Here is a 15077-nt window from a genome sequence, read left to right as displayed (position 1 = left end):
GTTAAAGAACAAAGAAGCAACTGGATGATGTGTAATTGGTGATTAAATAGAAGTAATATAGCATGACGGATATTTCTATGGTCTAAGGCCCCTGTCAGAACTGGCCAGCTTGAGAGATAGGTCTGTTGTCTGAGAAATGAGCCACCGAGATTGCTCTGCAGTCTGATACTTAAGCTATTAGGTTCAGTGTGACTTGAGGAATAGCTTTTCTATCGGAGGCCAGGGCCTGTAAATTCTGTGTTTGGCTGAGCGATAGCTCTGCTGTTGATAGAGGAAGCTTGTACTTTCGCTGGCTCCAGACGCAAAGGTCTGCTCTCTAAAGCAAAATTGGTGTATGTAACTTTCAGTATTGGCACCATATTGGCAAGAGGTTGAATGACACCTGTAGGCCGCAGCGCAGTTGTGCCCCATCGCAGTGGCTAACTTTAGAAGGCTGGCCTAAGGCCTGTCTGGCTGAGGCTTTCTACAGCTGATTCACGTCAAAGACAAAACTTGGAACATGTGATTACATGAAACTCATTTTGAAAAAACACAATATAATACGTCAAGAGTTTCCTGTCTCAAATAAACATTACTAATAAGAACAAGCATCTGCAATGCAATAGGTGTCGCATTTACGCGAGTGTTAGATCTGAGGGTCTCTAGTTGGCAATGGTATTCACCTTTGTCCAACTAGGGACCCTTACTTCTGAGTCAGGATAAGGGGATTACACTCCTTAATAACCCCTGCTCACCCCCTTGGTAGCTTGGCACGAGCAGACAGGTTTATCTCAGAGGCAGTGCGTTAAGCATTTGCGAATATATACAGGAATACAGTGAAAACACTACAGATGGACACAACACAGTTTTATAAAAATAGGTATTCTTTATATCAACTTAAACACAAGACCACAAAGGACAAAAATCCACAGTACTACACTTAAGATTACTTAAAGATGATAAAATGTTTCTTAGTTCAATTTGATGAAAAATGTGACAAAGTTCTCAACAAAGTACCTGGATGCGTAACGCAAAGTAAACAAAAGGCTCGCAAAGGGGAGATGCGTCGGTTCCGTGATCCGGGGGAGATGATGCGTCGGGCCTCAATGCTTGCGCAGAGAAGGGGATGAGTCGTAATCCTTACCGGTGCGGAGGTCATGCGTAGATTCTTGGCCTGCGGGCACGTAACGGTGCGCAAGATGGCGCCTTGATGCGATAATCCGGTTGAGATGCGAGACGATGGCGCCCTTGATGCAGCGATGCGATGACGATGCGTAGAAGCCCTGGCAGCCTTGCGGCGACTCTGTACTTTGTAGCCGAGACAGTCCCTGCGACACGCTTCTCCGATGATGCGATGGCGACTCTCACAGTGGCGTCACGCTTCTCCGGCGATGCGACGATTTCAGCTGTGGAGGCGACACGCTTCCTCTCGATGCGTCGCGCTTCCAGCTCCCAGCGACACGCAAATGTCTGGAGTTGAGAATTCCTAGCAATGAAATTCAGAGGGGAGTTGGAGGTGAAGTCTTTTGTCCCTGAGACTTCAGCTAGAGGCAAGCACAGGTTATGCCCTCGGAGATTATTCTGAAGATGATGAAAGTCCTTAGAAGTTCCTTCTCCTTTCCTTGGCAATGAAGCAACCACTGTAGGCCAACCCAGCAAACAGCACACTGGCAGAGGGGCAGTAAAACTCCTGCAGTTTCCTTCGTTCTTCTCCTTGGCAAAAGGTTTCTTGTTCCAGAAGTGATCTAATTTCTTGGGATCAGGGTCCCAATATATAAAAACCCCCTAAATCCTTTGTTCTCTGAAGGCAGAGAGACCTCTGCCTAGTCCAAACCAGTTCCTGAGCACTTTGTTTACATGACTCTCTTTTTCCTTTCACTGTGCAGGGTGGATACTTCAGACAAGCCACAGGAGGTGGAGCCAGCATTGTGGCGGGAAGGCCCAGCCCTATTCAGGTCCCAGGTGCAACTCCTCCCTCCCATCTAGATGCAGATCTCTCTATTCACCACTGGGCTGCCCCAGCCTGTCTTCTGGAATCTTCCAGCCCTGTCACTCACAAACCCAGACAAGGAATACACAACCTAGCAGAGGGAGGCCTGGACAGTTAGGCAAGAAAATACCTACTTTCTAAAAGTGGTATTTTCAAACACAGAATATTAAAACCAACTTTACTAAAAGATGTATTTTATTAATCTGAGTTCAGGCATACTAAATTCGAATTTCTACCATGTTCCCTGAGTCAGTTAGGATTATAGGAATGTAATAATCTAACTGCCCATTCTAGCCTATGGAGAACAGGTAGCCTTCAATAGTGAAAAACGAAAATGGCTGTAATTCACCATTAGGACATGCTACACACACCAGAGCATGTCCTACCCTATACGTACAATGCACCCTGCCCTTGGGCCTACCATAGGAGTTTCTAACATGAAGCAAAGGGAAGGCTTAGGGACTGGCAAGTGCGTGCACTTGGCCAAGTCGACATGGCAGTGCTAGACTGTACACAGGCCTTACAATGGCAGGCCTCAGACACACTTTACAAGCTGCTTCTGTGGGTGGCACAACCAGTATTGCAAGGCCACCAGCAGCATTTGATTTACAAGCCCTGGGCACACATGGTGCACTGTACTAGGGGCTGACAGATAAATCAAATAACCCAATCATGGAATCACCAATTAGTACATCAATTTAACATAGGGGCAGTTGCACCGTGGCACTGAATAGCAGTGGCACAGTGCCCAAAGCATATAACCAGCAAAAACATATCAAAACAGAGGAGGAAATCTGTCAAAATGGGAGGGAGACTCACACCAATGATGCCAGGTCTAACACGTGTCCCCTCCAGCTGAAATGTGGGAAGAACTACCCTTTCCCTTGGGAGTTCTCTTCTCTAAGGTGGAAAAATCTGGACAGACCATCAGCGTTGGCGTGTTCTGTACCGGTGTCCCACCGTAAAGTCCATACCCTGTAGGGAAATGGACCACCTCAACAACTTTGGGTTCTCTTCCCTCATCTGCATCAGCCATCTGAGGCGCCTGTGGTCGGTCTGAACCGAGAAGTGAGTCCCAAACAAGTATTGTCTCAACTTCTTCAGCGCCCAGACCACAGCAAATGCCTCACGCTCGATTGCACTCCACCTCTGTTCTTGTGGAAGTAACCTCCTACTGATGAAGGCTACAGGTTGGTCTAGGCCCTCTTCATTAATCTGTGATAGAACAGCCCCCACACCATGCTCTGAAGCGTCTGTCTGTACAATGAATTCTTTTGAGAAGTTGGGCGCCTGAAGCATCGGTGCTGTGCACATGGCAGTCATCAGGGCGTCAACAGCCTTCTGACAGGTCAGTCCAGTTCACTTTCTTGGGCTGCTTCCTGGAAGTCAGCTCAGTCAAAGGTGCAACAATGTTGCCATACCCCTTGACATACCTCCTGTAGTACCCCATGAGTCCTAAAAAGGCTCTCGCCCCTGTCTGAGTCTTTGGGGGTTCCTATGCCAGGATGGTATCAGTCTTGGGTTGTAGGGGCGCCACCTGTCCGCTTCCTACCTGGTGACCCAAGTACACCTTGGAACCCTGCCCGATCTGGCACTTACTTGCCTTGATTGTGAGACCTGCCTTGCGAAGTGCCATCAACACTTCCCAGAGGTGGTGCGGGTGTTCTTCCCAGCTGGCGCTGAACACTGCAATATCATCCAAGTAGGCGGCACTGAAATCCTCCAGTCCAGCCAACACCTGGTTGACCAACGTCTGAAAGGTGGCACGTGCATTCTTCATCCCAAAGGGCAAAACCCGGAATTGATAGAGCCCATCTGGTGTGGAGAATGCTGACCTCTCCTTAGCCCCATCAGTCAAGGCGATCTGCCAGTACCCAGAGGCCAAATCAAACGTGCTGAGGTACCATGCAGCCCCCAACCGATCCGATCAATGAGCTCATCAGCTCTAGGGACGGGGTGTGCATCAGTCCTGGTGACTAAATTGAGCCCTCTGTAGTCCACACAGAACCAGAGCTCAGGTGTGGCACCCGGCGAGGCAGCCTTTGGGACCAAGACCAATGGGCTGGCCCAAGGATTGTTACTGGACTCAATGACCCCTAAGGCAAACATTTTGGAGATTTCCTCCTTAAAGTAAGCCTAACCTCGTCAGTCACGCTGTAAGCCTTGTGCTTCACAGGAGGACTGTCTCCAGTGTCCACATCATGGACGCATCACTCTGTGACACCAGGAACCAAGGAAAATAGATCAGAGAATTGCCCCAACTGCTGGCGACAATCTTGCTGCTGATCAGGGGTCAGTGTGGCAGAGAGGCTGACACCATCCACTGACCCATCTTGCTCTGTTGCAGACGTTAGGTCAGGAAGAGGCTCGGTCTCCTCCTCCATTCCGTCATCTGTCGCTAGGAGCATGCCCACTTCGGACCTTTCTAAGTGGGGCTTTAGGCGGTTGACATGCAGGACCCACAAGGGGTTCCTGGGAGACTGCAAGTTCACCAGATAAGTGCATCACTCTTGCGCTCCACCACCTCATATGGACCGGTCCACCTGTCCTGCAGTGCACAAGGCTCCATAGGGGGAGGTTTCCTGGGAGATTGCTCCCAGCCTTCCTTGACCAGACTCAAAGGTCCTCTTACTGGGTGACCATACAAAAGTTCAAAGGGGCTGAACCCTTGGGCCTTTTGTGGCACCTCACATTAGGCAAACAGAACGCATGGCAAGAGGACGGCCCACTTACGCCTCATTGGTTCCTCAAGACCCATGATCATGCCTTTGAGGGTCCGGTTGAATCTTTCAACCAGCCCATTACCTTGGGGGTGGTAAGGAGTGATGAACTTATAGGTAACGCCACACTCCTTCCACAGAGACTTCATATAATTAGAAATTAAGTTTATATCACGGTCAGACACCACCTCTCATGGGAACCCCACACGGGAGAAGATCCCCATCAGTGCACGTCCCACCACGGGGGCCGTCACTGTCTTGAGCAGAATGGCTTCTGGGTACCGGGTAGCATGGTCCACCAAGACCAGGATAAACCTGTTGCCCATGGCTGTCTTTGGGTCCAGTGGCCCCACAATGTCAATGCCCACCCGTTCAAAGGGGGTACTGATTACAGGGAAAGGTTGGAGAGGGGCCTTGTGCCTCCTTCCACTTTAACTACTTGCCTGGCAAGTTTGACAGGTCCTACAATGAGTATCTGAACTCTTCCGCATCTGGGGCCAATAAAAGTGGGAGAAAAGCCTTTCAAAGGTCTTGTTCTGTCGCAGATGACCATCTAAAGGAACATCATGAGCCAAACCCAGTAGGAAGGCTCTGAAGCGCTGGGGTACCACCAGCACACAGGCTGACTCAGGCTCAGCAACCTTAGGTTCGCTATACAGGAGACCGTTCTCTCAGTAGATCCAATGTGATCCAGACTGATCACCTGCTGCCTGGTTTGTGGCCTGGTGGCTCAAACCTACAAGAGAAGGGCACTTCTGCTGCTCTTCAGAAAATTCCTCCCTAGAGGGACCCCCTTCTTGCTGCCAATGGGCCAGCTCAGGTAGGTTCCCCAGTTCAGAAACTTTCTCCCCTGTAGGTTCCAGGGCATCCCCCTCAAGGTCTGCCTCCTCCTGGACCGTGGGAACAATGGGGGCTGGTTTCCTGTGCCCCGACCTCTTCTCTTTAAGGCAGGTCCCTGGGCCATACTTTCAGGCTCAAGGGTCTCTTGAACACCCTTAGCTGCCATAGACAGAGTGGTCACACATGCCCACTCAGGCAGACCCAACATCTCTAAATGCGCCTTCTTCTCCACCTTAACCCAAGGGGAGCGTTCCAAATCATTGCCTAACAGACAATCAACAGGCATGGCTGGTGTCAAAGCTACTTGAAGAGTACCAGAGACCCCGCCCACTCAAAGGGAACTTGAGACACTTTGCAACGGCTCTCTGTGTTGTCAGCGGCAACAACTAGGAAGAACGCATTGGGGACCACCTGCTCTTCAGACACCAAGTGACACTTGACAGCTGTCACACTTGCTCCGGTGTCCCTCAGAGCCTCCACTCTATGGCCATTGATGGTCACCCACTGCCTGTATTTTTTAGTGTTATCAGGCAGCTGAGTTCTAGGAACCAACTCAAAGTCTCCTAATGAGACAAGGGACATTTCTGCGGGACCCCACCCACCTTGGGCACCCATCTCCTCCCCACCCAGGGCTACACTGGCCATCTGACGGGGTGGTGCACGGGGTTGCACATACTGACCCTTTTGGGGACACTGGGGATCATACCAACGGTGTCCCACTTGCTTACACTGAAAGCAGGTAACAGGCCCCCTATGAACAGGTTTACCTGTCGGGGGTCCTGAGTTCTTCTCAGGGGAGGCTGGGAACCCTTACCTTGGTTCCCTTGGGAATTACTTTGGGGCCCTTTCTGGAACTCTCTCTGTTTACCCTTGTCCCCCCCACTCTTCTGCTGGGGACCCTGCCTACCTTTGGCGGAGTCTCCCACACGACCCTTGTGGACCCTGGTACTGACCCAGCGATCTGCCTCTTCAGCAAGCTTTCTAGGGTTAGTCAACTTGCTATCAATAAGGTGCTGGCGTAGCTCTGGAAAACAATTAGCAGACAAGTGCTCCCTAGCAATCAAATCTTAGAGCGCTTGAAAATTATCAACATTGCTACTCCTCACCCAACCATCCATAGCTCTGCAAAAGAAAAACACATATTCTACCCAAGTGGTTCCCTCCAATTTCTTACAATTCCGGAACCTCTGTCTATAGAGCTCTGGGGTTAAACCATACCTTGTCATCAGTGATTCTTTCATGTGGGCATAAGACATCCTATGATCACTGGGCGAGTCTAACAAAGTATCCCTATCTTCAGTTAAAAAGCAGCCCCACAACCCTGCTCCCTAATCCTTCCCAGGGACCCGGTGGGCCAACATTGCTATCTCATAGGCTGCAAACCACTGCCCAATATCTTCACTTTTGTGGAAATCTTTGTTGACATCCTTGGGAATATGTACCCTGCATTCTGAAGGCACAGATGGTGCGCTGCCACCAGAGGGATTGATTTCTAAGCCCTTGGCCTTGATTTCTAACTCCATCAACATTCTCTCATGTTCCATTCTCATTCTCTCTCTTTCCAAAGACAACCTGTTATTCTCTGTTTCCCTCTGACTCTCCAAAATAAGCTTAGCCAACTCCAGCTTCAGTGCCCTATTTCTCTCCCTGTCTTCCAACGCTCTGGGGGACAGGTCTTTGGAAGAGATACTGCTGCCAGGTGGAGAGAGCCCCCTCCACTAGCTGAAAACACTGGCCTCTCAATGGTCCCATCTGTATCCACAACTGGCTCCACCACAAGATCAGGGGCATTTCTTGTTTCTACCCAGGCTCTCAGCGCCTTCTGGTAGTCATCCTTTTTAGAAATACCTGGTGTAGCAACTTTCAATTTCCTGCACAGATGTTTGAGCTGTTTCACAGTGTAAGTATCCAACCGCTCTTCCTCAAATTCAAGATCCATAGATGCAACAGATGCTGGTTTACTCATGGCAGTAAAAATTGGGAGTTTTCAGGAAAAACTAACAGTCCAAGGAAAAAGATTCTAAAAAAAAGTATGTGGTTGCGTTTGGTCTGCACTCACTAGTAGCGTACACCAATCACTGTATCTGAAACACAAACGCAAAGTCCAAATCTTCACCGCTGACCACCAATGTTCGATCTGGGGGTGTCTAGTTGGCAATGGTTTTCACCTTAGTCCATATAGGGACCCTTACTTCTAAGTCAGGATAAGGGGATTACACTCCTCTGGCACGAGCAGACAGGCTTATCTCAAAAGGAATTGTGTTAAGCATTTGTGAATATACACAGTAATACAGTGAAAACACTACTGATGGACACAACACAGGTTTTTATAAAAATAGGTATTCTTTATATAGACTGAAACACAAGACCACAAACGACAAACATCCCCAGTACTACACTTAAGATTACTTAAAGATGATAAAATGTTGCTTAGTTCAAGTTGATGATAAATGCGACAAAGATCTCAAAAAAGTGCCTGGATGCGTAACGCAAAGTAAATAAAAGGATCGCAAAAGGGGAAATGCGTTGGTTCCGTGATCCGGGGGAGATGATGCGTCGGGCCTCAATGCTTGCGCAGAGTAGGGGATGCATCGTAATCCTTACCGGTGCGGAGGTGATGCGTAGATTCTCGGCCTGCGGGCCCGTTGCGGTGCGCAAGATGGCGCCTTGATGCGATGATCCGGTTGCAATGCGAGAAGATGGCGCCTTTGATGCAGCGATGCGATGACGATGCGTAGACGCCCTGGCAACCTTGCGACGACTCTGTACTTTGGAGCCTCGGCATGCCCTGCGACATGCTTCTCCTGTGATGCGATGACGACTCTCACGATGGTGTCACGCTTCTCCGGTGATGCCACAGCAGGCAGCTTCGATGAACACACGCTTCCAGGGAGATGCGGCGAAGGCTCGCTTCTCTGGCCATGCGACGATTCCTCTTGATGCGTCGCGCTTCCAGCTCCCAGCGACATGCAAATGTTTGGAGTAGATAATTCCCAGCAAGGAAATTCAGAGGGGAGCTGGAGGTGAAGTCTTTTATCCCTGAGACTTCAGAAGGAGGCAAGCACAGTTCAAGCCCTTGGAGAATATTCTGAAGATGATGAAAGTCCTTAAAAGTTCCTTCTCCTTTCCTTGGCAATGAAGAAACCACTGCAGGCCAACTCAGCAAACAGCACACGGGCAGAGGGGCAGTAAAACTCTTGCAGCTTCCTTGGTTCTTCTCCTTGGCAAAATATTTCTTTTTCCAGAAGTGATCTAATTTCTTGGGATCAGGATCCCAATATTTATACCCCAAAATCCTTTGTTCTCTGTAGGCAGAGAGGCCTCTGTCTAGTCCAAACCAGTTCCTGAGCACTTTGTTTACATGACTCTCTTCTTCCTTTCACTGTGCAGGCAGGGGTGGCTCTAGGCTCATGGTGGCCCTGGGCATGGAACGTAGGTAGGGGGCCCCGGAAGAGGGGGTCGGGCGGAGTGCAGAGGCCAGTGAAGAGGGGGGTGGGGGTCAGGGTGTTTGGAAGTGGAACAGAGCCGGAGGCCGCCAAATCCCTGCCAGGGGCCGCCACGCAAATATGTATCCATCCTCAGGGAATTTTTATATTAAGGATATATATTGGCGTGGTGGCCCCTGGGGTTTGGCGGCCCTGTGCAGGTGCACAGCTTGCACATGCCTAAGGCCACCCCTGGTGCAGGGCAGAGACATCAGACAAGCCACAGGAGGTGGAGCCTGCATTGTGGAGGGAAGGCCCAACCCTATTCAGGTCCCAGGTGCAACTCTTCCCTTCCATCTAGATGCAGATCTCTCTATTCACAACTGGGCTCCCCCAGCCTGTCTCCTGTCCCTCACAAACCCAGACAAGGAATACACAACCTAGCAGAGGCAGGCCTGGACAGTTAGGCAAGAAAATACCTACTTTCTAAAAGTGGTATTTTCAAACACAGAATATTAAAACCAACTTTACTAAAAGATGTATTTTATTATTCTGAGTTCAGGCATACTAAATTCGAATTTCTACCATGTTCCCTGAGTCAGTTAGGATTATAGGAATGTAATAATCAAACTGCCCATTCTAGCCTATGGAGAATAGGTAGCCTTCAATAGTGAAAAACGAAAATGGCTGTAATTTACTATTAGGACATGCTACACACACCAGAGCATGTCCTACCCTATACTTACAATGCACCCTGCCCTTGGGCCTACCATAGGGGTGTCTAACATGAAGCAAAGGGAAGGTTTAGGGACTGGCAAGTGGGTGCACTTGGCCAAGTCGACATGGCAGTGCTAGACTGCACACAGGCCTTGCAATGGCAGGCCTGAGACACACTTTACAAGCTGCTTCTGTGGGTGGCACAACCAGTGCTGCAAGCCCACCAGCAGCATTTGATTTACAAGCCCTGGGCACACACGGTGCAATGTACTAGGGGCTGACAGGTAAATCAAATAACCCAATCATGGAATCACCAATTAGTACATCAATTTAACATAGGGAGTACTTGCACTGTGGCACTGAATAGCAGTGGCACAGTGCCCAAAGCATATAACCAGCAGAAACATATCAAAACAGAGGAAGCAATCTGTCAAAAATGGAAGGGAGACTCACGCCAATGATGCCAGGTCTAACAGCGAGTTTGAGCGGTTGGCTTTGTAATTGACAATGCCTTTTATTTATGCTTTGGTTTGTATAACATAAATAAAAGGCATTGTCATTTACAATGCCAATAGCTTAAACTCTCGCAAATGTGAGACTTATTGCATTCCAAATGCTTTTTTAAAAGTGTGTGTATTGGGGGGGGGGGGAGGTGGCATTGCAAACAGAAGGTAGCAGAAGGAACACAGATGGGGAGGGAGTGGGGAAGGAAAACTAAGGGTGCGGGTTTGGGGCATGGAGGGCATAGGAAAGCAAAGGATAGAAAGAGAAATGTGGCTGGTAGGGAGAGAAAAGCAAATTAACAAGAGCAAGCTTAAACTGGGGGTGAAAGCACACCATTTACATGTAATCTGAGCCGAAGTGCAACGCGCAGCGAGCTGCCACTTTGGACCTGGAGAACTGCTCAGTAAAGCTTTCCAATACCTTCCGTCGGGTTTGTGGTTGCGGTTGTGGTGGGGCGTGTCCAAAAAGACATTGGCAGCAAAAGAGTTTTTCTTTTTTGGATCAATTTCACAGAGGAGTAAATCAAAAAAAGTGGGGGAGAGCCATTTGTTGAAGTCATGGTCTTCAGCAAGTTAGCAGAGGAGCAAACCTAAAGCACATTGATGTTTAACATAGATGTTCGTTCAGAAAATAAACACACCTAATCTAGTGTAATTTACATCAAGCACCTTTGACCTCCATAAAGGCGGAAGACAGAAAGTTGCCCCCTTCTGTCTCCCATGGCCCCTCAAGAGCTCCCTGTTTGCTACGAGTTAAATAGGCCCATGGTCACAGCTGCACATGAGAAAACCTCCTGCAGTAAGAAAAACTCATTAAAGAAAATAGTGCTTACAGACTAAAGTAGACGTACAGTGCAACAACCGAAGTAAAAGGGCCAGTCCTCTTGGGAGGTTACAAATAAAGATAAGGCGGTACTAAGGAGCGACTAACAAGCCTAATAACAAATCGGAAGCCACCATTTACGAAGAACAATGACACAAGCAAATGACAAATATGGGCAGAGAGTAGACGGTGCTTCAAGTACATGCTCCAGTACATCATGGCTCGTAGAGCAGCGCATACCAGGGGCGTAACACAGGCCCCTGCAGCCCACGTGGAGCGGGGGGCCCCTAGTTCCAAGGGGCCCCCTCGGCACTAAACTCTGGCTGGGAGAGCTCCTGATTGAGCCCGGAGGGGGTCCCCCTAAGTACCGTGCAGGGAGGCCCCCTCACATTTCGTTACGCCAGTGGCGCATACGCTGCCCAGGCTCAACCTAAAAAAGCTGAGGGTGTCCATACCACAGCTGGGGACTTCTCATCTCTCAATCCCCATTGTGCTTAGCAGCTGTGATCGATCTCCCTGGTGCTTCAAATAATGTGTTGCAGTCCTGCACACCAGGGATTGCGCTTCAACAATAGGGGAAAGTGTCACCATGTGCTTGGCCGCTGCTATGAGTGGTGCCTTCTTTTTGCCTGTCCCTGTCCAGGAGGAGGACTCTGGTGTTTGCTGTGCTTGCTAGGGAAATCCGCGGGTGTCGAAAAAGTATCTCACAACTCACCTGATCACTTAAGCTTGATTTTCGTAAATTTTTATATCTATCTAAATAAAATTCATTTCGGGTGAATTGAATATGACAATGACACACTGGTTAACTTTCCTGTGTTGTGCCTTGATTGATTCTTGACAAAATTCTTCTGTCTTATAAGTAATGTTCTAACTCTGATTTATTTGAGGCTGGAAGCTCCTGTCGTATGATACTGTGTTTCTCCAAAATGAGTTCCATGTGAACGCATGTTCCAAGTTTACACTTGATACCCATTTTCACATGAACATTTGGGTTGCTCTTGTATTTCCAGGTCATGCCAAAAAAACAGACTGCGTATCGCTTCATAAAAGGCAATATAACTTGATGTGCGTGCTTTATTCTGTGCGTTACAGCCTCAAGAATGAGAGCTTATGATTTCCTGCCACTAGAGTGAAGTGCAACTTCAAGAAGGTAACATCACCTACTTCTAAGCTGAAGGCCATTACATCTTAATGACCATTTCTGCAGCCTACAACGATACAACATGATTGAGGGAAGGCCCTATGTAACATCGCTAGCAGGGACAAGAAGTTATTTAAACGAATGGGGATTTCAGGGTGAGAGGGGGCACTACAGTGGCAACAGTGATGCACTTGGTTCTCGTGAAAGTGGCATCTAGTGAAGGTCTGCTCTTGGAAGAATGCTCTCAGGGAATACTGATCAATTTTAGCTATGATCCAAGCTGATCTGCTTGAAGAGGTATCATCATGTGCAAACAAACCCACCTGGAATGGGATCGATGGTGCCAGGGCTGGACTGGGAACAGCAACCAGCCCTGGCAGATTGCTGCTCGACCGGCCCTGGGAGCGGGGGGGGGGATGCTAGTAAGAAGCACCGCTCCCGCTTTTGTTACGGGGGCCGATATTGCAGCACTGCTGCAAAACCGGTCCCCAGGGACAAAATCACCCCCACAGGCACAAAACTGGCCCCCACCCCTCCGAACTACTGGGGAAATACCTGGTGCCCACTACGGCCATTCGGCCCTGGATGAAGCTCCTATGGAGACAGAAGACCAAGGCTCCCTTGAAACGACCCAGGAAGGTTCCTGCATTAAAGAGTTTTCACTTAGCGGCGACGACTGATGAAGACATAGAAGTTTAGTTCACAGCAGGCTGGGGTTGAGGAGGAAGAACACTATCGAGATAATCGGATGTAGTCATAACACTACCTTGAACAGAGCCCCAAGAGAGTGGGACAGCCGGTTGAATTTATTTATTTATTTTATTTTTGCCATTTATAAAGCGCCAACGAATACCCGCAGGCGTCTCGGCGCTAAACAATTTGCGTAACTTCAGCTTGATCTTAAGTACTTCAAAGGAATGTGATGGATGTTATTGATTAAAAAGCCATGTTTTTAAACTCTTACGGAACTGGAGAAGTGAGGGTCTTAGTCTGATGTTTTGAGGGAAGGAGTTCCATAATTTGGGTGCCGCAACTAAAAAGCGGCGGTAGCCCCAGGACACTGTTTTGGAACGTGGGATCACTAGCTGGTTAAGGGTGGTGGAGCGAAGCTGTCTACAAGGTATATAGGGAGTCAGCTGGTCCTTGAGAAAATGCGGTCCTTGATCGTTGAGTGCCTTGTACACTATACACAGTGATTTAAACTTAATCCTATTCCGGATCGTCAGCCAGTGGTATTTTTTAATGGTTTCTGATATGGCAGCAAATTTAGGTGTTTCTGAAAGCAGACGTGCTGCGGCATTCTGTATTGCCTGTAGCTTCGTCGTGACCCTAACCTGAGCGTTTAGGAATAGGCCGTTACAATAGTCAAGGGACGATAAGACCAGGGAGCTAACCAATATTTTAGTGGATGCCTCTGGCAAGAACGGGCTAATTTTCCTAATCATTCTTAGTTTGTAGTGTGCTATAGTTGCTACTTTGTTTGCGTGATCCATGAAATTGAGACCCTCATCAAAAATGACACCCAAGTTCCTGACCTTATCCGTCGGACTCGGGGGTACTCCGAAGGCTGGTGGCCACCAGGATGATGACCAAGCTGGTGAGAGGGGACCAAAAATAACTACCTCAGATTTTTCAGAATTGAGCTTGAGGCAGTTTGTTGCCATCCACTCTCCTATTTCCAGCATTCCATTTTGGAAGTGTTGTGCCACCTCACCTCCGTCACCTTTAATGGCCAATACCAATTGCGTGTCGTCCGCGTAGGAGGTTAGGCTCATCCCATGTGCTTTGATAACATTAGCAAGTCCGACACGTAGATATTAAATAGGGTCGGACTGAGGGATGAGCCTTGAGGAACCCCACACGGCAGCAAGAGCTTTGCAGATTGGTAAGGTCCTAAGGTGACAGCCTGTGTTCTATCAGCCAGAAAAGATGCTAGCAGATCTCTGGCAGTATGGCAAATACCCATCTTTCCGACATGGTCGACCAAGATCTTATGGTCGACCGTGTCGAAGGCTGCTGATAAATCAAGCAGTACCATGACTGCTGTCCCACCATGGTCCCGAATTGCTCTGACGTCATCTGCAGCTTTGATCAAGGCAGTTTCGGTCCCATGATACTTTCGGAAACCGAATTGTGTATCGTCCAGCAGTCGATATTTCTCAATGTACTCCGATAATTGTAAGTTCATGGCCTTTTCGGCCACTTTGGCTATAAAAGGGAGACTTGCTATGGGCCTGTAGTTTTTTAATTCATTTTTGTCCAGGCTTGGTTTTTTTAATAATAAAATAATGGTGTGGGAGAGGGCTAGGTGACCACCCACTGAGATAAAAGACCGAATGAAGAACTGAATAAAGGGTCAGCTGGACTCCTGTCGCCTTAGGGGCAAAAAGTCAAAGGAACGTGAGTTTTTTGACTCCTTCTCCCACTCGCAGTACTCTGGTGTCCAAGCAGCCTCTTGAAAACATGAGAGCTGTAGTCCTCTCCAGGGAAAGATACGCACTTTGGTAGAAAGACGGGTTGATCAGCTGGGACTCGACTAAGCTGTGTGGAGCTTTGCCGTTAGTGAGTGTTTTAAGCATGACACTCTCACCCAGCTACCTCTCCTATCACTCGTTGAGTTTATGCTTGTTTTGACCTTGTACAGCTCTCTGCTGCTTTTTGGCTAGTTTAGCACTATAGAAATAACATATACATACATACTTACATGGCTCCCACTCACAGCATGCCGGTGTCAGAAGATCCTCTTTGGTAAGACCAAGAGCTCTGGACGTCACCAGGGAACGCTTTTCTTCAACACTTGGAAAAGTCACTGACCCCCTCCTTCTGGAGATAGTATTATTTATGTTATTTTATTTACAGGTTTGTATGTTTATGTTGCGTGTACAAGGCCTGCGAGCACCTTAGACAGCACTACTTAATTGTAAGTGTGAAAACAA

The sequence above is a fragment of the Lissotriton helveticus genome, chromosome 5_1 (assembly GCF_964261635.1).
Source record: "Lissotriton helveticus chromosome 5_1, aLisHel1.1, whole genome shotgun sequence".
In the NCBI taxonomy this organism is placed as follows: Eukaryota; Metazoa; Chordata; class Amphibia; order Caudata; family Salamandridae; genus Lissotriton; species Lissotriton helveticus.
The sequence above is the reverse complement of the archived record's forward strand: the minus strand, read 5'-3'. Positions refer to the sequence as shown.